The sequence below is a fragment of the Pogona vitticeps genome, chromosome 4, assembly GCF_051106095.1.
Source record: "Pogona vitticeps strain Pit_001003342236 chromosome 4, PviZW2.1, whole genome shotgun sequence".
Lineage (NCBI taxonomy): Eukaryota > Metazoa > Chordata > Lepidosauria > Squamata > Agamidae > Pogona > Pogona vitticeps.
In genome coordinates, this window is record NC_135786.1 from 211,548,809 (window position 1) to 211,571,787 (window position 22,979).

Below are 22,979 nucleotides of genomic sequence, written 5' to 3' on the forward strand. Positions count from 1 at the left end.
CCTAAACGGTTTAGGGCCTCGATATCTGGTGGAACGCCTACTCCCACCAAGTTCTACCCATGTCACTTGTGCGAGCCAGGAGGTGAGGCTGAGGAGCAACGCCGAGGGTGGCCTGGAAGGAGAAGACAAGAAATCGGGCCTTCTCGGTGGTGGCTCCTCGCCTCTGGAACAAGCTACCTCCTGGGATTCGCGTGGCCCCCTCGCTGGGTATCTTTAAGAATCAATTAAAGACATGGTTGTTTCGGCAGGCCTTTCCTCAAGACAATCCCTGATGTTCCTTTTCCTTTCCTCTCCACTTGGTTTTTTTTTGTAAAGTTTTTTATTATTTATGCTGTTTTACATATGTATATTCTTATTATTTGATGATTGTTAGCCGCCTAGAGTGGTCCTGAGCTGGCTAGATAGGCGGGATATAAATAAAATAAATAAATAAAATAAATAAACAGTATTGCAGTGCATTTCATTTAAATGGAGAAGACAATGACCAAAGGATCTGTGTGGCTTTTAAGTTTGCAGTCCAGGGGCTTAAGGTAGATGGGTAACTTTAAAGTCACTGATCTCCTTCCTTGGCTTTTTCTGTCGAAAACAGACTTGGCTGTTTTTGGCAGCCTTTCGAATGGAGGTCTGTTATCTCTCTGCCACAAACGTGTTGGCATCTTAGGTCAATTTGAGGGTCCCCAGCACCGTAGCTGGGACCACCACTAACCCCTAACATGGAACCACTTTTGCTAAGTGCTCTGATCACTATTGAATGATTGGGCACATGTTGTATTTTCCACACCACCTTGGAGGGAAATGCTGCATTGGGGCTTTGTTGGAAAGCTGAACTAGTCAGGCCCCCTGGTGCTGATTTCCTTTCCTCCAGTGACCATAACAAATAAGCCCACCTGTATCACAACCCACATACATAGGAGGGAGTTTAGTGGCATTGGTAGGATTTCAGAGAAAGCACTGGGCCTCCTCCAACCTGGAGGCAATCCTGCCCACAGATTTCTTGACCCACCAAATTGATGGAGCAATCCATGAGCTATATTATGAGAGGGGTCCCATCTCATGTTCCTTCTCCCTCTCCCTCTGCCCATGTCTACCATCATTGCAGAAGGTTCTATCCTTTGCACCAAAACTGCACTGAGAGTGTACGTTATCCTCACGATACTTCTCTTTGTCAGTTTCTGATATCCCCTAGCATGAATCATCTCCCTCACATTCCACACCAAATTCTCTGATTGGCAGAAAGTGGCAGGTCACACATTTTTCTTTCTACTTGTAAAGATTATTCCCAGTGTTGTCCACAACCAAGTACCTTCTCTGAAAACTGGAAGGTGAATGTCCCGGTGAAAATGCCAGTGGTTTTGTAAATATTCGGCAAGGGATGGGGGAGATCCATCTAGTGGTTTAAGTAAAAAATTATAGTTTATACTTACTCCTTAAACGAAGGCTAGTCAAATGACAACAGCCTGGACCCAAAAAGCAGCAGTCCTACAGCTGGACCAAAGAGGTTTCGGTACAGATCAGGGTCAGAATGAAGCACATTTCCCTTTAGATTGTGTGATCACTGGGAAAATAGATCAGTCTATTTACCCATGAGATTACACTGTGAGTTTACAAAATTTTACTGAAATATTATTGCAGTGTTAGGACTGAGTGTGTGTGTGTGCGTGATTGTGGAAGAATGATTGTTGTATCAGCTTTGAGTGCATGTCACAATGTTAGGGCATAGTGTGGACCCCCATTTTGTACGTGTTTGTATTTCCCCACGTACAAAGGATTATTTTTTTAGTTGAGATTGAGAACCACACAATTTCTGTCACAGTTTACATGATGGAGCAGTTCAAAATGTCTCCTAAAGCAGAGGTCATCAACCCCCGGTCCGCAGCCCGGTGCCAGCCCCCGGCCTGATCCCAACCGGGCCACGAAGACAGACCTCCCATCCCATCCCCCGCATGCACTCACACCCACAGAGGCTGTTTGCGGCTGCGCATGCACTCGTACGCATGCACAAATGGCGGTGTGGCACTTGTGCAGGCATGCTCTCTCATGCACATGTGCAAATGATGGTGCTGCCATTCGCGCATGCACACAAGCATGCACCCACACCAGCACTGCGCCAACATTCATGCATGTGCATGAGTGCAAGGGGTGTCCCGCCTTCCCCAGCCAGTCCCCAGACCAAAAAAGGTTGGGGAATGCTGTCCTAAAGCAGAGAACCCATCCCCAATCTATATGCTTTTTGTCTGGATACAACACACCCATACACAGAATTCTAAATATGTCATCAAACTATAAATCCCGGAGTTCCATAGGATAGAGCCCTGGCAGTTAAAGTGGTACCAAACCGTCAGAAGTGCATAGTGCTGATACACTGTAAATCTGCTGTGCTGCTTCTTCCCTGTTTGGGTTAAACCCATTTCCTTATGCTGTACTGGAATTTGTCCCTGGAATCTGCCTCAGTGTTTTTCCAGATCTGAGGAGCTTGAAGTCAGTCACTGATCTGTGTAGTAGCATGTCTCCACTACACACAACAAAAGGAGTCAAAAGTTATGCCTGGGGTACCAGCTAAAAATGAATCAGCAGTTTATTATTATAACAACAGCTTGGTCTTTAAACCCATGTGCTATAATGCATCAGAGATCTACCAGCAATTTCCTAGAGACATGTGACAATGTCTCTCAAGTTTGGCTTCAACATGCATGTTACCTGCAAAGGAAAACATAAGCTGGGAATGAACGGCTCACTCTTAAGACTGCTGAGTATAAACTCTGGGAGTCTGCCAAGAGTACATCTGGACTGAACCATCTGTGAAGCAGTGATGAAATTCATCCTTGCAGACAGGCAATTTATTTTGGGGGTGGGAAATGGGCAATGCAATCCTGTATATGTTTACTTAGTGCAAAAACTTATTATATTCATTTCTAGTAAACGGGATTGCAGCCTGTGACGCTAAAAGGTACTGTTTTAATTATCTTCATTGTCCTTCCTGAAAGATCAGCAGAGATGGCTCTTTCTTCTTGTCCACATTTGCCCCACATAACTGCAAGGTAAGGGTTCAAAATTGCTCAGTGTGATACAGTGGATTGAATAATGATCCAGGACTTAGTAGACCTGGCTTCAACCCCACCCCACCCCTTTTGCCATGGAAACTTACTGGGTTGGTGACACTGGTAAAACCAATCCATAAATATGTCACATATCTTGAAAACCCTGTTAGTACTGATACAAGTTGGTTCTAGCTTGACTTGACTAACTTGACCCACGCATGTGGGTGCAGAATGCAAACTAGTGTGTATGGATTTTATTTTTTAAACAATCTGTTGCTATTAACAACCATGGAATATCCTGCCCTAGTTGGGCAGGATATTCCATGACAAGGGAACACCCAGGAATCCCAGAGATATGAAACAGTTACTTTCAGAAGGCAGGCAGATACAGTAGCTCTAGGGATTATAATTACCATGGCTTGCATCTAAATAAATGATCTGTAAACAGGCAGCCCATAGTACTGCTGCTTCTACTTGACCACACAGATGCAGTCCTTCAAAGCGAGTGCTAAAGACTGGACACAGCTGTTTCCACTTGGGTAAAGCCTGTGTGGTCTTCTTGCTAGGACAAAGACATATATATATTTCTTAAAAGGGGATACCAAGTGGAAATCCCATGTGTGGCTTAGTTTATGGGAATTCATTTATATTCTGAAGGCTAATTTTGTCTTGGCCAAAAAAAAAAAAGCAAAAGCACAAAAGTTCAAAGTGTGGGGAAGCGTAAGGCTTTCAAAGAAAGTCAGGGTAGACAACTCTGAACTTGATGGACAGACAGTCTGGTCTGCAAAACACATTAACTTTCCAATTTTTCCCCTCTTAACGCTCCTGCAACATGCCTTCTAATGGAATGCAAATATTATCTTTGCTATTATGTTTGGTATATTGAAAACAATTAAAGCTAAAGAGGACAAAGAAATGCCCCTTGGCTCCAGGAAGCATCACTAGTACAGCCAATGGAGGGGCAGAGCACAAGGCTAAATTAGCCAGGGTGTCTGAGAACCTGCTGCGTGGATGGTTGGCCAGCTGGAACTGTGCTGAATCCAAAACAGAACAAAAGATGTTAGAAATTCCTTAGATCACTCTTGCCTTGGCCTAATTTTGTGCCAATGCTGCCAGTGGCTGTGCCCCAGAGTTGGAGGAGGTATGGATTTGGCATGACCCAGCTGAGCTCTTCCCTCTCTCTGCATCTTTTGGGTCTTTTCTCCTGGCAGATTACAGCCAGCAGAGCAGAATTGCTGGCAGGTCACCCAGAATAAGGGAATTCTGCCAGCATAAGAGTATTTCAGCTGCTATAAGGGGATTTCTAAAGACAGAACAGGCTTCTGCCTAACCCCTTACAGCCAGTCGATCTTTGGATTTAGGATTGCACTGTTGGTACACAGAGTCCTGGAGACTCTGGTCTCCCCATTCTGCAGACCAGAGATTGGAAAAGTTACTTTTTGAACTATGACTCATGTAATCCTCCAGCAGCATGGGTCCAGAATATGTTTTGAGGCAGGCACGCAAAATGATCTGATGCTCCAGCTGGTCCTGATACTAGCTATACCTTTTGTTATTAAAACTGATATTATGCTTTTAAGCTACCATCATTGTTGTTAGCTGTCTCAAGCAGCTTTTTCAGCAGAAAGGCACAAAATGAATTAAATATAAATCATAATAAGTACATACACAAACACAATAAACATCCCTATTCAATGCTGCATACTTTAGACAAAGTTATGTGTGAACTGAGGCTGCCTTGGCATTCTGGAGGGATGGTCCTATTTCAGGGCCACATAAGAGCCAGGCAGGCTAACAGAAGTGTAAGGGACAAGTACTGGCGGAAAAAGTAGCCCCACCCTTCTCATCCTCCCAATCCTTGCATTTTGAATGGGATGTTGTTTAGCCAGCTTCCGGTCATATTTGCTCAACCATCCATAGGTTACCATTTGCTTTCAAATGAACATAAACAGAAGTTCATTGCAGGCCCTTCAGGAAAGGAACCGGAAAAAAGAAGCAGAAGCCTTGATCAGCCTATTTAATAGTTTTGAATTCTTCTCCTTACAACCATACAGTATGAAGCTTGATGCTGGTATTCTACCTTTTGGGTGGTAGGGCAGCCATCATGGTACTGAAACGTCGGGGGAGAAAAACACCTAAATAGGGTTGGGAGTGGGGAGAATAAAAGAAGACATAAGAATAATAATTTGCAGTTGCTAGCTTTATGTACAGGTGCCAATTTACAAATAGTTTACTATAATTTAGAAAGAAATAAACCTGATCAGAGTAGGGAAGATCGTAACCATGTTACCCAAGTACCCTTATATAACTCGCTATTTGGTACAGTTTGGTCCGTTCTATTTTCTGTGCCCACATGTGCTTTCAGTAACAGCAAACCATCCTACCCCCTTTCCAAGCAATCCTGCTACTCTCTGGAATAGCTCTGAGGCTTCAGTTTATTTGGTATGATTGGGAGAGTTTGTGATTCTCCTGCTCTGCCACTTATGTGGTTAGTAAATCCACTCCCAAATACAGTGGTGCCCCGCATAGCGAGGTTAATCCATTCTGGATTAACCTTCGCTATGTGAAAACTTCGCTAAACGGAATGGGGAAGCCCATTGGAATGCATTAAACATCATTTAATGTGTTCCAAATGGGCACAAAACTCGTTTAGTGAAGTTTCCAGGGTCCGGCAGCCATTTTTGCGCCCTCGGTAAGCGCGTGGCCATTTTGGGTGTCGGGCGGCCATTTTGAAACTGCCGAACAGCTGGTCTGCAGGCGTCACAAAGCGAAGATCGGTAAGCGAAACCCTTACCAATCTTTGCTATGCAAGTTTTGCCCATTGGGGCCGATGCTATGCCTCCACATTAGCGATCCCGAAAACGGGATCGCTATGCGGATTCGTCGTTATACGGTGCGCTCGATAAGCGAGGCACCACTGTAGAGCTGTAGGTGGCATTCACTGTGGTGATAACCTTTGATGTGGGCAGTGACATTAAAAGTTACAATGGAGAAAACCTCTCCTCTCTTTTCATCTTCTCTAACTTTTTTTTAAAAAATACACTTCCCAACTGATGCAGCACAATTCTAGCCCACCGGAGGTGCTGTTCGGTATTTGTATTGTATTGGGTGCAGTGCTGACTTGTTAGGAGGGAAACTGGCAAAAAAAAAAAAGAAAGAGGGAAGTCAGTGCAGTCCATGAGAAGGTGAGGAAAAGTACATGAATAATTGAAAGGGGAAGAAACTGGAACAATCGGAAGTGCTGTCTGGACCCTTCTCATGGGAGAAGAAACGTCTTCTGTGTGAATGGAAGGATTGTTCAAGTGCCGGATAAAATAGATCATGCTGAAGATAAGAGCCTTTTAAGTGTGAACCAAATCACACCATCTTCCCCTGTCTACTCATGCTCTTTGTCTACTGTTCAGATGTTAAATGATAGTAGACACCTTCAAGGAGTCCTGGTCTCCTTTGTTAGGATTCTTTAGACTAGACAACCTTTCAGACAAAGCAAGCAAACAAACAAATTGAGGGCTGTTTTCTGTACAGGAGCACAAATGGCCATCCTAGAAACTTCATAGAATGATCCCTCACACATTTGATAATCCTCACTTTTCACTAGCTACCTCCTCTCCTGCTGACCGCAGAAGTGGGAATTGGCAGTTCAGCCATTTGCAAGTTGGTATCCATAGCAGATGGCTCATGTTCTTATTGGGTAATAAAAAAGACTACAGTATGTGTGAAAAAAACAATGGCAGTCCTACTTCCTTCTTCCATATTTATTATAAGCTTCTTTTGAATATTTTGAATACAATCCTTTGTTTGACATTCTCTTCTTTTCTGGTTCTTGTTGGTAACATCTCTCTCTCTCTCTCTCTCTCTCTCTCTCTCTCTCACACACACACACACACACACACACACACACACACACACACACACAGAGGGAGAAAGAGAGAGAGAGAGAGAGAGAGAGAGAGAGAGAGAGCCTTCTCTTCATCCTAGCGCAAAACTTTTTCAGAGTTCTCACCTTTTCAAACTGTAAGCCAAACAATTAGTCATGGTTAAGTTTCATCAAGATCTGGAAGATGCATTAAAATTCCTCAGACTTTAAAGTTTTCTGCTGTGGAGAAATGTAGAGTGGAAGCCACCTTTGATCTTGAAACATTTACTTTGGTAAGGCTTTTATAATGCCGCCCACATACCTAAAAGTAAAACATAGTCATATCAGATTACAAAATACTGGAGTTCTAACAACAGTCTTCAGTAAACTATTTCAATGTCCCTTTTGTCATTCACTGCAGTGTAACAAACATTGTCTAATCTTTAAACCAGCTTATGAAAAACTGCAGGTTTACAGTAATATTATTCTGATCACTGCTTTGTTATAAACAAACAAAAACCAAATGGCCATGCTCTATGTACAGCAGGTAACGTCAGGGTTAGCAAAATGGCATTTTTGGAAATGCTGCCATCCCACAAATAGGTGTTTGGAGAAGTATATTTTGTCACACACAAACTGACACTTTGAACGTTATTCTACCTGAAAGTTCCTTCACTGATTCATCATTTCCCATTTCACTGTGTTATTGCTGAAATGACCCAGTCATTGATTTCCACAAGAATTGGGCTGAACCACCATCTATCTTTAGGATGGGCTTTCCAAGCATTTCCACAGAATTCCTGGGGAGGAGGGGACAGATCAGCATTGCAAAGTCCTCACTCACATGTTCAAAAAGTTGGCATTGCTATTCCTTGGTATGTTGCCAAGAAATGTAAGCCTACCATGATTTGTTCGCAGATCAAAGGATCACAGCTTGAAAAAGTTAATTATGGATTAAAATTTCCAAAATCCAAGCTCTGAAAGGGTTAGACTAGATGTCATTTTACCCAACCCTACCAAATCATCAGCAAATTCTGGTATTCACCCCATACTTTTGTAAGCTGGAAATAATGGCCCATCTCAACTCTGCTGAGCATCTGACCATTCTTTTATACCCCCATAACTTATGTTCTAGAAGCAGCACATATTATTTACCCCTATATTTTCTCTGTTAGCTCTCAGAACAGGGAAACAGTCTGCTTGCAACAGTATTGCCATTATTTTCCCCAACATTCCACATTAATTTTGCCAACAAGTCCAGGTTCAACAATGGAAAGGTGTTTTCTGGACATTGGTGATACTCTTGGTATTCACTCACACCTGTAATATGAACTGCATTTGAGTGTCTCACTGCATCCTTACTTCTCCTAGAGAGATATCTTTACCAAAGATGGCTTTTCAGAGCTCCTGGACTACAAATTTTATTCCTCTCCATTATGGGAGTTTGATAAACAGACATCTTACGTATATCTCAGTATGGCTCATCTGGGAGAAAAGCCTCAACTTGAAGGCTTTGAGGCTCATCTAGGCCTAACTCTGCCTACTTTCCTGTTCAGAGAAGAATAAAAAAGCTCCCAGCTAGTACTGTGACAGGAACAGGAAGCTTGGAAGGAGCTAGGCCTAGCTTATCTACTGAGCCTTCCAATTGAGGCCTTTCTCCTAGGTGAACCACATTTAGCTATCTATAAGGTGTCTGTCTGACAGGCAGAACACCTAGAATGGAGAATGACAAGATTTGTAGGCCAAGAAATCCAAAAATACCATCCTTAATTCTTTGCCCATGTTCAAAGCAGGTGTGTGATAATGATGTTGTAGTCACTAAGTGCTAGTGGACTTAGCACTAGGGTAGTTTCTGGGTGGAATCAAGACCTTTCCGGTTCTGAAAAAAGCAATAATGTCCTTGCCTAACTTTCATGCTAATCTGTTCCATAAGTCTTCAATGACATTGTGTGGAAAGCCAAATCCATACATTTTTAGCGAAACACCAAAGTCATCTGCACCAGAAGTTGCAGCTGGAAAAAAATGGAGTTGATTTGTATTAAAGAGACCTATTTTAGGAGTCAATACAAGATCATTCCTCTCCCCCCCCCTTCCTAAAAATGTTATATATTGAAATGCACTAGGAACAAAAGATGAATGTATTCAGCAAAATTGTGAGTTGCTTCATTTGTATAGGCCACTCAGTAAAATATGCTCCCTGGGCAGCTCACAAAACAAAAGATAAAATACAATATTAAAATACAAAATGCAACCATTAAATACAGTTATAGCGTAACATGCAACATTAAAACTTCCTTTCTTTGTCGAGCACTACTCTTCCTGTGTGGATACTTTTTACAGATGTTCTTTTGAACTGTATCCAACCAATTCTGATAATTGAAACCAAAGTCAAAAAGCGGTCAGAAGCTGAGATCTAGGAATTAGGTTGCCAACGCTGCTTTCTAGGCTTTCCTTTTATCAATGGGCAAACGAGTTGTGCAAGTATTCGTTAATGGGGAAGAGTAGGGTAGGAATTAGGTATTCCCTGGGCACAGGTCCAGGAAATGGATCTCAAATGAGGAATGCATTTAATGTTACGAATAAGATCCATGTTTTCCCAGTCTGTCAGAAACCTCTTTTACAAGCATAGATTTACTCAGCAAACAACAAAAAGAAGGGGGGGGGGGGGAAACACATCTAACTATAAAAAATTACCTCTATTACACAACATATGCTAACAAGTATAGCAGTATCAGTGACCTCGCTCTGCTATTTGAACAATACCGATCCTGCAAACCCGGCGAAGGGGAACAATTCCTCTGCAATGCTTAGCAGCAGCGTGAGCCCATTAATGCCAAATCTCACTGTGGCCTCGTTGTATGCGCTGCATTCCCACTCTGCATCATGTAAAATTATTTCTGTGAAGTCAGGAAAGGATTTCAAAAGCCGAGAGCCATAGGACATAAATCTGAAATTACAGGGTAAAATTCTGCAAGTCTCCATGCACTGTATAAATACAATTTTCAATCCAACGTTTTCCTAACCCGCACCGTTACATTATGCTAATGATACCAGAGAAAGATGAACATGTTAAATCTACAGCCTAAATGCATGCGCTTTCAAAGCGTGCCATGAAAATAACATCTCTCTCTGGCAACAGGCCTCTGAATTTCTTGGTAGCAGGGAGAACCCAGACACTCTGCACCAAGATTGCAACAACTGTGATATTGAAAAATCCACCAAACCAGTGACGCTGCCCAAATAAATAATCCCCCAAATAATCATTTTTATTTATTTCTAGTAAGATATATTCATAGTTTTCATTGCTTTCTAAAATGTATACCTAAACCTTCAGGACCCATTAATATGCCTGAGGAGGCTGTAAAAAGAGTAAAAATAAGGACGCAAAAAATCAAAAGAGCAACAGAATCACAGCTCAAGATAGAATATATTTCAGTGCAAAAAAAAAAAACACACACACATACAAACCCACCTCACATCACCTTTAAAAGGTTCAAACGATTAAAAATGAAAGTCATGTAAAGGTAGGGGAAGGAAAGAGGAAGGAAACCTATCATTTTGATTATAAACTAGACACTAGGCTAACAAGCCTGGGAAGGACGTGGTCATGCTTAAAAATGGATTTTATTGATTAATCCAAAAATCTCCTAACAACAGTACAAACCAGCAAACCAAACACACAAGATAACGTGACCTGCTGCAGAAAGTGTTGGTTAGAGATTATACCCAGCAGCTCTTTATTAACATTCATCCTGAAGCATCCATTCCCAGAAAGCATGTAACACTGGTGATGATATCCATTGGTTTTGAGTATTCACATAATAACATTTCTCTCCTGAAAGGTGAGAAATTAGGTCACAAATCTGCATATAATGGGCACACGCTGAGCTATATAGAGAGATGCATGGTTAAAAATAATTATTAGAAATTAAAGAGCAATACAGTACATCTCACTATGAGAAGTCTGTGACCAAGTGTTCTTGCTACTTGTTCATGGTGGTATCGAAGTATTAATTGGATTACATTGTTGCTGCTGCTGTTGTTAATATTATTACTAGCAGCAATAGGAGTGTCAAAGAGAGAAAGGAACTAAGAGAAAAATTTGCCAGATCACAATGAGATTAATAAGGGTCAAACAATAATGGATTAAAATCTAGATTAATATGAGCATTCCTGGTGCTCAGGGAAGGGATGATGATTATGGAATCCGAGCTCAAATGTAAATAAAATCATGATATTTTCAGAGTAAGTTTCTAACATTAATATACAAAGCTTTTTTGCAGATATACGGGTACAAAGAATCCATTACCACTGTTTATATGTTAAACTTTGTGTCTTAGAAATACAGTGCATGAACCCCTGGAAATATTGAAGATTTTTCCAAAATAGCATTCACATAAATAATAACTTCTGACTAAGGAAGCCACTACAGACAGGGCTAACTACACAAGTATTATTCACATATTATATGAGCCAGCTTATCCCTAGAAAGGTGCAAAAGCAAGAATTTGGATGCAGTTAACCTACACGCCAGCCAATTTTATAATACAGTACTCAGCCTGAAAATAAAAACATAAATAAAATAAAATATGCATGTTTTATATTAAGATGCATATAAAATGGGTATTTTTGGAAGAATGCATATAAAATACATATTTGGGGTAATGCATATAAAATGTGTGTTTTATGAAAAATGTTTTTGCACATCAATACGATATCCCATTTCCCCCCACATTCACAAGCTTATGTAGACGCATAATAAAATGACTTATAGCTTGCACATGTACAACCCTGGCATGTACTGGTGGAAAAATTGCTCTGTCCAATATATGTGTCAAAGCTGAAGAGCCATAAATAACCAAAAAGAGTAGAAAGGAAAGAGTGGGGGGAAGTAAACAACAACAACAAAAACAAAATGAATCCGTATACTTCAAAAAGGTGGCCAAAAAAAAGATTATGTTTTCATTCCTGCTGCTGTAGGTTAAAAAAAACAACACACTAGCAATATTCAGTTGTGAACATTATTGTGACGGAGTGGTTGGAAGGATGAACTGAGACGTGGGTAACCCAAGTTGAAATCCCTTCTGATCCTTGAAACTCATTGGCAGCCACCAGCCAATCGAATAAAGTCGAGATGGTAGAAGCCATGGTGCTCTTTGAAGGACAAGTCGGTTATGAATAAAATCAACAAAGAACTAGGCGGCAGGCAAAAACTAACAATGGCAATTCTAAATCTCTTTCTACTTTCTGCACTTTTAATGGAGACATGATTACTCTGCTGTTTGTTCCTCACTGTAATGAAATCCTACATTGGATTTAATAACTATAAAATTAATCTTCTCAAGTCAGACCAAGAGCAAAGGGTCTGTTCTCCCTGAGTACCATCTTAGTTATGCAGTGAAGAGAGGTGATCCTCTGAAAAAGCCAACACAAGATAACGTATCTTTCATTTCTCTCTGCTCCAACACTATTATCTCTCCTCCGCCACACTGCCTTCTTGCTATTGTCAGTGGTAAAGATGAGAGATCTCTAATTAAAGGGCAGGATAAATGCTTTTTATCTGCACTTTACATGCATTTTACATGGCACCTGGTACACAAGCCTTAGCTAGGCAGCCATAATTTGAAAATCAAATGATTGCTCATAGAAATATGATCCTTTTTAAAAAAAAATTATTTTAAAGGAGAGAGGTGGTTAGGAATGAAATGTAGCAAAAGAGGAGCAAAAAGAACTCATTGGTGATTGCTGAATTTAAGGCTGTCATGGATCTTGAATGCTTCTGCTTCAGAGTGCCTTTAAATAGTCCATCGCAGCCGATACACCCCAAAGTTCAGTATCTTAAATGGAAGTGTCAATGGATGCTTTGTCAGATGGCTAATTGGACTTATCCTCCAATAGGTTCAACTTCGTGGACTTTAGAAAGTAAAAACTCTTTCACACACTTATCAGTTATCCATAATTCAGACCTACTTTGTCACTAGAATAAACTCATGCAGAACAGCACAAAACAGTCTGTTCTGCTGATTTGGGACTATCGTTATTTCCCAGATGGAGACGTTACTAGTAACTGACCTATTTCTGAGGACCCATTAGGCAAATTTTCTTTTGGGGTCTTGCAGAGGGGGTGCAGAGATGGGAAAGGGAGTTTTTTAAAAATACCGTTAAATGAACAAAATGCTTAATCACTCGCCATCACCGTCTGTGTGACGTCATTCTTCCTTCCAACTGGAGATCATTTATCGCCTGAGAGATAAATTCTGTACAGTTCGGAAAACCTGATGGGCACCCAGCCTGTCCCTGCCCGGAAAGAAATACTTACTATTCAGTCTCTTTGCTGATTATCATCAAATATCAGTGGATCCTCCTTGAAAGCTAACTACAGGTCCTTACTTCACCTGGATGTCATAGCTCTCTACAGCCTGATTCCTCCATTTTTTTGCACTATAGCTACCTGGGGATGGGGATGTGGAGAGAACAAAACAGTGTTTTCCTAAGGACTCAGTGGTTGAAATCCTGTTGTGCAGCTTTGTATATGTGATAGATACAATGCCATCATCAGTGGATTAAATTAATTACTGTGGATTAAAAGCACATCACCACTGATTAAGAGCATTTTCAGGGTGCTGGGAAGAACTTTGGATGAGAATTCAGAAATGTTCCTAGTAGTTATCATGGAAATTTTAAAAAATATATAAAAATATATATTTATTTTATAATATTCTGAGTAGAGGCTAATCCCTCTAGTGAAGCTATCTAGTTGAAGTGAGTGCCTGTATGTGGCTTCCATGAGAACAACTTAAAGTTTGATGATAATCAGCAAAGTGACTGAATAGTAAATACTGTATATCTATTGGGGCAAGGAAGGCTGGGTGCCTTTGAAAGGGACTTTGAATCCAAGACTTCCTGTATAATTCATTCCACTCCACTAATTTTGGGGCAAGGTAAAAGATAGACATACACCTTCCTCGCCCCCGACTGACTACTTTATTCTTGTGGCCTGAGTCTGATTAGAGTTGGCCTACTGCATTACTGGAATTTACTTAAGTGGTGACTCATCATTCAGATATAGATTCAATGGGTTTTCCCCACTTGATACTTTCCCTTTTCTTTCCATTTTTTATAGCTTTAATGCAGATATTGCTACAAAACTGGCAGAGAAGTTGGGCCTCACCAATATACGTTGAGGTTTTTGTCCCACACTAGAGAATTGCGAGGCTAATACTCACTCTTACAAAAAAGTATGTTCCATCTTAAGTGCCTAAACAGAAAACACAGGCCTGTAAAACATATAACAAGCCTGATCCATACAGGCAACTGGGTTTCTTTTTAAAGAAACAGAATATTGCCGTTGAGAATAATCATACCCATTCGTAAGAAGTCTTGTGTGTGGAAGTCTTTAGATACTTGACATCTAATTCATTAAACAGACAGATGTTGTAAATAACATGACAACACAAATGGCCAGTAGGAACCAAAGAGAATATGCAGGTTAATCTAGTGATCCCAAAGCTTTTTCTAAAAAAGGGGGATGTGGAATCTGTTGGTACTATAAACTAAATATGTGGGGAGGAAACTTGACAGAATACAGAGGCAATTTCTATAATATGCATCCCTTTGGGTAGCAGGATTTATTTTCAAAGAATATGCCATGAACAATAGTATTCCCCAGAAAGTAGTTGGAATACAAAAGTTCTGATTTGTAGACAGAACTGGGAATTGAAAACCAATGGATGAGTTGTTAAGAAAAACATGAAGCTGTGGGAAAAAGGGAAACTGAGTGATAAAGTGGCCACAGATGCTAGTGTGGTTGCGATCCTACAAATAAGAAAAATGAAAAACAGAGTGAGAGAAAAAGAGCTTCATTGATGTTAACGTGAACTAGTAGCTCTGCTAAGATTCCTCAAGGAAGAATCAGAACATTGTCTATCTTTAAGGTCTCCCAGAAGACCTTGAGAATAATGCCTACAGGATAATGCATGCTCTGCTGGGTAAGGTGGAGAAAAAGCATTTTGAACATGTTATACTTATTTCATGTATATGTCTGGAGGAAATCAGAACAGGCAAAAAGTCATCCATAATTGGAACCATATGTTAAGAATTAATCTGAAGACATGTTTATAATTCCTGCATTCCAATATTCTTAATATTCATTGCTATCAGCTAGTCCTCCTAATTTGGCAAGAGTGAATGCAAACACCTATGAAGTATGGAAATGCATTTCAATGCACATTGAGAGTCTCACAAAGTTGACACTGAATTTTTCTGGCAGCATTTTGGTGCACATGGGGAATGTGTACTTTCCAAGGTTGCTTGTTTTCGACAGACCCAGGAAAAAATAAGATTTTGGATCACACCTTCCAGGATTCCCCAGGTGGCTGGGGGGATACTTGGAGGTGCAGTCCAACAAATTAAGTTTTCTAAATTCTAAAGTGTCACAGGTTTGAACACCTTTGTCCATTATTTGAGTTGGGCACAAATAATGGACAAAAGTTGGCGGGGGGGGGGAAGCCTCCTAAGGTGGTCCTCTCTTTGTTTGGTGGAAGAACAGGCTTGCATCCTCTCTAAAACTTATGATAATCTCACTGTGAAAAGTACAGACACCACACCAGTGGTGAAACTGTACAGAGGCCCAGGATATGTGTTTCTTCCCTATCAGTTAAGGATCAGTGGTGTGGTCAATTCACTGCACCACCCCTTGGCAAGTGGATCATCAGTTCCAAATGTATGAACCATGTCCAGAGAAGAGGGCCAACATCCATATTTTTATTGTCGGTGTTCCAGTTTTGTAAAACATTGTGCAGTATCATTCAAAAGTTGCTTCTTCCTGATCAAATTTAATTAACTCCAAAGCAGAATTGCCAATTAAACTGCCATTTTAATTGAGAATCCAAGTGTATGGGTCAAATGCCAGCACTGCCTTCATTATAATGAGCTTGCCCTGGTTTCATTTCTCCTAAATGTTATTTTAATAGTTGATATTAAATTATATAACATGACTTTCATATTGCACATTTTGATTTTTCAGAACAAAAAATGTCTGGCACATTTTTAAAAAATTAAAAAAATTAATGATGCAATTTTATTGACAGTTTACTTCATAGAAGCTTTTAAAGGTATATATAACATGTGGAACTTCTTAGGATTACATTGTAAAGATTGCAGGAAAAATGGCCCATTCTCCATAACAGAATGAAAGTGGACAGAAACCACAATCTTTAGCCACTGCCTCTTCCTATGAAGCAAATGCTAAATTCCTCATCCAAATTTTTGTTTATATTTTGGAGTCCTAAATTTCATGGTCAGGTTTTCAAAACAGACCTGATGCAACAAGAATCATATTTCAATCTACTTTCCTTAACTCTGGCCATTACATTGAGTGCTGGGCATGCTTCCCTGTTCTCTGAGTTCATTTGCAACTCTGTTCCATCCAGACAATATTTGGTAAGTGTGCATTTGAAAGGAAATCAGTCTAATTCTCACATGCCTGACTATTATGCGGATCAGAGTTCCATTATCCTTTGGAATATATATTTTCCCCCAGATTTTACAATATATATTTCTTGGTTCAAAATATCCATCTATGGCTGTGCATTTTAGGGAAAGTCGGATACAAAATGTGTATATTGGGTTCATAGAATCATGACCTTGGAAGGGGCCTATAAGGCCATCAAGTCCAACCCCTGGCTCAAGGCAGGAATACAAAATCAAAGGATGTCTGCCAGGTGGTTGTCTAAATTTCTCTTGAATGCCTCCAGTGTTGAAGCACTTGCCATGCCTCAAGGTAATTGGTTCCACTGTCATACTGCTCTAACAGTTGGGATGTTTTTCCTGATTTTCAACCGAAATCTGGCTTCCTGTAACTTGAGCCAATCGTTGCATGTACTACACTCTGGGTTGACTGAGAACAGATCCAACCCCTCCTCTGTCTGATAGCCTTTCAAGTATTTGAAAAGTGCTATCATATCTCTCCTCAGTCTTCTTTTCTCAAGGCTAAACTTGTCCAGTTCTCTCAGTCTTTCCTCATAGGGCTTGGTTTCCAGCCCCCTAATCATCCTTGTTGCCCTCCTCTGAACTTGTTCCAATTTGTCAGTATCCTTTTTGAAGTGTGGTGTCCAGAACTAGAAACAGTACTCAAGATGAGGCCTAACCAGTGCCAAATAGAGGGGAATGAGTACCTCACAAGATTAGGCACAACTGAATACACATGTGTTAGGAAAACTTGCAAATGATAATAAATGTGAATGTTCATGAGATTTGTTTTTTCCCCCAGAGGTAGGGTCGATACAGCAATGTGACAGAGTTATGGTTTAATACATGAAGTAGAAACACATTCTTCCATTTCTCAATGACAGAGAAATATGTTTTAGATACGACTGCACTGTGGTTATTTTTGTGGCAGTTATATCACACTGAACATACCTGATCATGGAAGCTAAGCTGGATTGATCAGTATTTGGTCAGTAGACCACTAAGAAATGCCATATCAGTATACATTGGGGAAGGATCATAGCATAGTGATGCTGTATGTACTCTACATCCAGAAGGTATCAGGTTCAAGCGCCAGCATCTGAGGAATAAGTTAGGGAAGTATTCTGCTTGAAATCCTGAAGAATGTCTGCCAGTCAGAGTTGGAAATATGGAGCTAAAGGGACAAAGGAGTCTGACATGTACTAACTTCTGTGATGTACTAACTACATGTGTAAATCAGTAATGTGTTACAAAAAAGAAATATTGAGGCGACCATCATACTGGAACTGGGACCTAGATTCCTCCTTTGCCACAGTGCCACCACAGGGAGGGGGCCATGATAACTTCCTCAATGGCTAAAGGGGGAATTTCTTTCAAAAAGTTTAAGAACCACTGAGGGTTTTTGCATGTTTTAAGGCTTATTTCAGCATTTTTGTACCTAGTGTTATCAGCATCTTTTTCCATGCAAGCAGCAAGGAGCCTGAAGAAGACAAACTCTTGCGCACATGTAGAAAAATCTGGATTCTTGCTTGCACATAGAATCTACACACAAGCAGGAGCCTCTCCTCTTCAGACGTGCTACTGCCCACATGGAGGAAGGGAGCAAGGATAGCTCCTTTCTAACCATGATCCCAATACAAGACTATGTAATTCCCATAGGATGGTATGAAGTAAGAGGTGTGACCAACAACACACCATATACATCAGTTCCAGAATAGAATTTAAACCTTTTTAAATTGAGGAGGAGTGGAATAAAGACAGGACAAACCCATGGAACAAGAACAACATGGAATGGATATAATCTGTTTATTCCTTTTTGCCAGTTGTTATGGACACATGACTATATCTGAATCTTAGACCAGAATCTTATTACGCTCACAACTTTTAAGTCCATTGACAAAAATATCAGCTGTGAACTGCCATAAAAATGTTCATGGACATTTACTATTGCATGTCAAGTGCATAGGTTTGTACTTGAGAGCCAAGGCCTATGCTGATTTCTCTCACAGCTGAACTTTTCATTGATTTCCTTACACCAGCAACAGTTTTCAATTGGTTTGTTGTGTGCTATCAAGTCGCTTCTGACTTATGGTGACCCTAAGAATTATTAACCCCCATAAGGTTCTTTCATTCACATTCCTGCTGAAATCTCGTAGACTTACAGACATGGTCTCCATTTTTTGCACAAATCAGCCACATACAGTATATGATCTCCCGCTTTCCCTCACTTAAGACTTGTTTCACAGGTTGTGAGGAAAATGAAAGGAAACCTTAGAAAACATTAATTTAGCCACCTAGAGTGGTCTAGTAGCCCAGATAGGTGGGGTATAAATAAATAAATAAATAAATAAATAAATAAATAAATAAATAAATAAATAAATAAATAAATAAATATCCTTCCTTGCCATCAGGTAGAGGGAGGCAAGTAGCTGGACTTGAATATTTGAAAAAATAGCAAACTGTTACATATTACTGAGTTTTTACTCAGAGGGAGAGCCACTTGCAGAATTATCTGACTCAGGAGCCAAAATAATGCATTATACTTGGGTCCACTGCTCAATGAACAGGGAAGGAAAGCACCATCTGCTATGCTGCCTCAGGTGGCAAAATGTCTTGAGCTTTCATAATATGATGTGCTGTGCAAAAGGTTATTTGCCTCTTCAGACAATGGGATTTCTAAAGCTTTTGATAACTTTACCAGAAACAGAAACCAGTGCCAGTCTTTTCTCATGCATTTAATTTAAGAATAGCAAAACCAGACAAGGTTTCCTGTAAGAATATATGTAAGTAGTAAAAACCACGACAAGAGCTGTCTCCAAGCTAAGCAGTCTTATGGCCTTGACGCCCTAGAGAATTCACATATTTATGGCTACAAAGAGATAAATTTTGAACTGTTCCTCTGAATGATTCATGAATTAAAGCTGTCTTAAAGGAAATGTAGACATTACAGTGAAATAACTAAGAAAAACCAGAGATGTTTGAGAAACAAAGTGAGCTCATGATTCTTCCTGGAGATTCTTTTTTTCACCAAATAATATACATTTTTCCTGAGTGTTTTTAAAGGCCTGCAGTACATGTCTGGTGGGAGAAGGAAAGGGGTTTTCCATATGAGCTGTGCTCACAGGTAAGTCCATGTGATAAAGCTGACAGCTAAAAATACCACATGAAAAAAGAAGCCATGTGGAACAAGTCACGGCATGACAGAAGCATTAACAGAGAGAAAAATCCCAGCAATTTTCTCCTCACAAAAAGAGAAGCTTGGAATTCAGTACCAAAGTTTAAAAAGCAGAGAAACACTGATATACTATTTGAGTAATTTCAGCTTAAAGCCTCTTTTGCAGCTCCCACCCACTCTTCCTCACTCTCCCACCCTCCCTCCTCCATTTCTTTTACGTTTGTATTTTGACAAATTCTACAACTTGCAAGGTTTTAAATTCTGTAGCTGCAGAACTGAAAGCAACAACAGTCTTGTACTAGTTTCCCATTTGTGTGCACCAATTTCTTCTCAGCAGAAAAACTAGAAAAGGAAAACCTCTCCTCAAGGTTGCCATGTCCGCAGCCTTCCTTTTCCATATGATTTCAGAACCAAAACCTAATAGCACAGAGTGGATATTTGTGATGTTACAGTATGGGTTCTTGTCCCAGAGATGCAATAGGTGAAGGTTGTAAGGGAAGCAAACTTCACACATATAAATTCCTTCATGATCATCACTTAGCTCTGGCATCTGGAATAGGTAAACTGAGGGCCCAGACATTACACATTCCTCACATACAAAAATCACACTTTCTCCTTCTCTGCAGTACTTGTTGTGAGATTTCTCCCTGGAAATCCAGAGAAGCACAGCAATTCCTCGAAACCTGGTCACCCTACTTTCTTTGCTTTTCTGTTTTATTTTGCTTTTCTTCCCATCTCAAACTGCTAAATAATGTACCCTGTGAACTCTGGACATAAACTTTGTAAAAGGATGACCGAGAATTTTGCTTCAATTTCCTTTTGATCAGAATCTGCCAATATTCACAAAGTTTGGAATGGAAGAACTTGAAATTTATCAAACAAAACAACAGAAATTATTGTGAGAAGAATTAAAATGGACAACTTAGTCCACCTCTGCTCAGGAGCTTTTCTCAAGAAGTTCTTCATTGTTCATAGAAACATGGCAGGCAAGTATAAGAGGTTTTTCTCCATGGTAAGAGTATCTTTCATTATTGATTTAGGGAAGAATTTCATTCCAATTGAAGGATATACTAAAATCATGATTGAACTTAATCCTAGTGTTAATCTCAAGTCAACCCATCAAGTGAATGGGCTTTGTTAGCTCAACAGTTCTGTAAGGTCCACTGATAGTTCCGTTCTTAGAATGGAACAATATCAACTGTAGGTTTCCCATTAAGCTACTTCCCCCTCTTCTTTTCTCTCCCACTTTCTCTCCCTCCTGTTTCTCTTTAGACAGACCTAGATATATAGATATTCAGTATGGCGTAATCAACAGAGTGACAGACAAGGACTCTGGGGACCAGGGTTAAAATCCCTACTTGGCTGTGGAAACTAACTGGGGGAATGGAACTGGTAAAACTATTCATTAAATATCTCACTTACCTTGAAAGCCTTATTAGGATCACTATAAGATGGTTCCAACTGAATGGCACATAGCTAACTAACTAGATGTATAGATACTAATGAGGCAATCATCTCTTATAGATAAAGAGATAGTTATGTCTCTCTCTCTCTCTCTCTCTCTCTCTCTCTCTCACACACACACACACACACACACACACACACACACACACACACACACACACACACACACACACACACACACACACACAAATAGGAATGGGAAGGAAATACTGTACATAGAAACTGTCCCTGAATTTTAGAAATGGAGGCCATTTAGGGTGTTCTGCACTAAATTCTATCAAGTCCTATGACTGTTCCTTGATAGAGAATCAATATCAGTGGGAGTAATAATAGTGGGTAGATTAATTGGCTCTAAGCATGAAAGTCTAAGAAGAGCAGGCAGGGACGTGGCAGTCAAAAGGAAGAACACACTATGTTCCAAGCAAGCACATCCTGTCTAACTGCTGTGGAGCAGTAGGTGGTATTGTGTGTCTGTATACCAGAGAGCCTCCCATAACTTTTTCTTGGAATGGTTTTATTCCTTACCACCCACAACACAGGCATGCAATTGAATAGCACAAGCTGTCCCTATATGTACAATGTGGCTTGTTCAAGGAACACCTTAACAAATGGATTTCTTTGCTTGCAAAGAACCCCATATGGCTCCACTGAAGATTGGGCTTGCATTTGATTTGTTCTTTTCTTGTTTTGTCTCTTTTGCTTATATTTCTTCTATTTCTTCATGTGCTGTAAAGTCAATTCTGACATATGGCAACCCTTTTCTTAAGGTTTCCCAGATAGAAAATACTCAGAAGTGATTTAGCATTCCATTCTTCTGGAGGCACCGTAGAACTGTGCAGCTTGCCCAAGGCCGCACAGACTGGCTCTACACACAGAAGACACAGTGGGGAATCAAATTCCCAATATCTGTCTCTTCAGCCAGATACCTAAACTACTGAGCTATCCAGCCAGCTACATATACAGAGATGAGGACTGGTTATGTCCTTTGACAATTGCATCACAACCTTAAAAAAATTAAAAACAGAGAGGGAGAGTAAGTATGTATCCATGAAAGCTCACAATGAAACATAACAACTACTCTTGAAGGTGCTACAACATTTTTTGTTTTCATTTTTGTCTAAGGAAAGCATCCTTCACAGATTTCTACTTGCTGGTACACTTGGAGGCTTTGCATGCATCAAGTCAAACTGACCTGCTTTGAGTGCTTGTAATCCCTTTCTAGAATTCATGTCAACAGGAAACAGACAGGAGTGATAAAACTATTTCTTTCTTTCTTTCTTTCTTTCTTTCTTTCTTTCTTTCTTTCTTTCTTTCTTTCTTTCTTTCTTTCTTTCTTTCTTTCTTTCTTTCTTTCTTTCTTTCTTTCTTCCTTCCTTTCTTCCTTTCTTCCTTCCTTTCTTTCTTCCTTCCTTTCTTTCTAATACATTTATATACCACTGACTCTAACAGGCTTAACAGTACTATTGGCTGCAAATTTCCTCAGACATGGCTCACTGTATTTACAAATCAGTGTAAGCAGATAAGGTCCTGATTGCTTGGTTATTCTGTATTGTGGGGGCCACTTCCCTTCCCTGGCATAGAACAGCTGTTAATATAAACCAAATCCACCTCCTCTATGCCTTTGCTACTCATGCACCTCATTCAATCACCAAGAAAATGGGGCTTACAAAGTTCCTCTTTTTTTTACAAAAGTTTGCGCACACACACACACACACACACACACGCATGCACGTGCACGCATGCATGCATGCACACACACACACACACACACACACACACACACACACACACACACACACACACACACACACACACACACACACACACACACACACACCAGCAGGGGCCCTGGTTATGCTGGCAAGGGGATTCTGGGAACTGCACTTGGATCAAGAAGCTTTTCTAAGCTCTGCACCAGAGTTATGTCATTTCATCTTGAGAGGAATCTTAGCTGATGCTTCCACTCCTATGGTTCTGC

The 22,979-nt window shown here is 40.3% G+C and overlaps 1 long non-coding RNA gene across 1 annotated transcript; it reads right to left on the reverse strand.

Annotated features, from left to right (window-relative positions):
* Positions 1 to 5,040: 5,040 nt before the first annotated feature.
* Positions 5,041 to 22,678, reverse strand: LOC140706405 (uncharacterized). Its single transcript, XR_012086048.2, has 2 exons — positions 7,042 to 22,678; positions 5,041 to 5,173 (listed from the first exon to the last, which is right to left on the reverse strand). It is a non-coding gene; the product is annotated as an uncharacterized LOC140706405 (long non-coding RNA).
* Between the last annotated feature and the right edge of the window lie 301 nt (positions 22,679 to 22,979).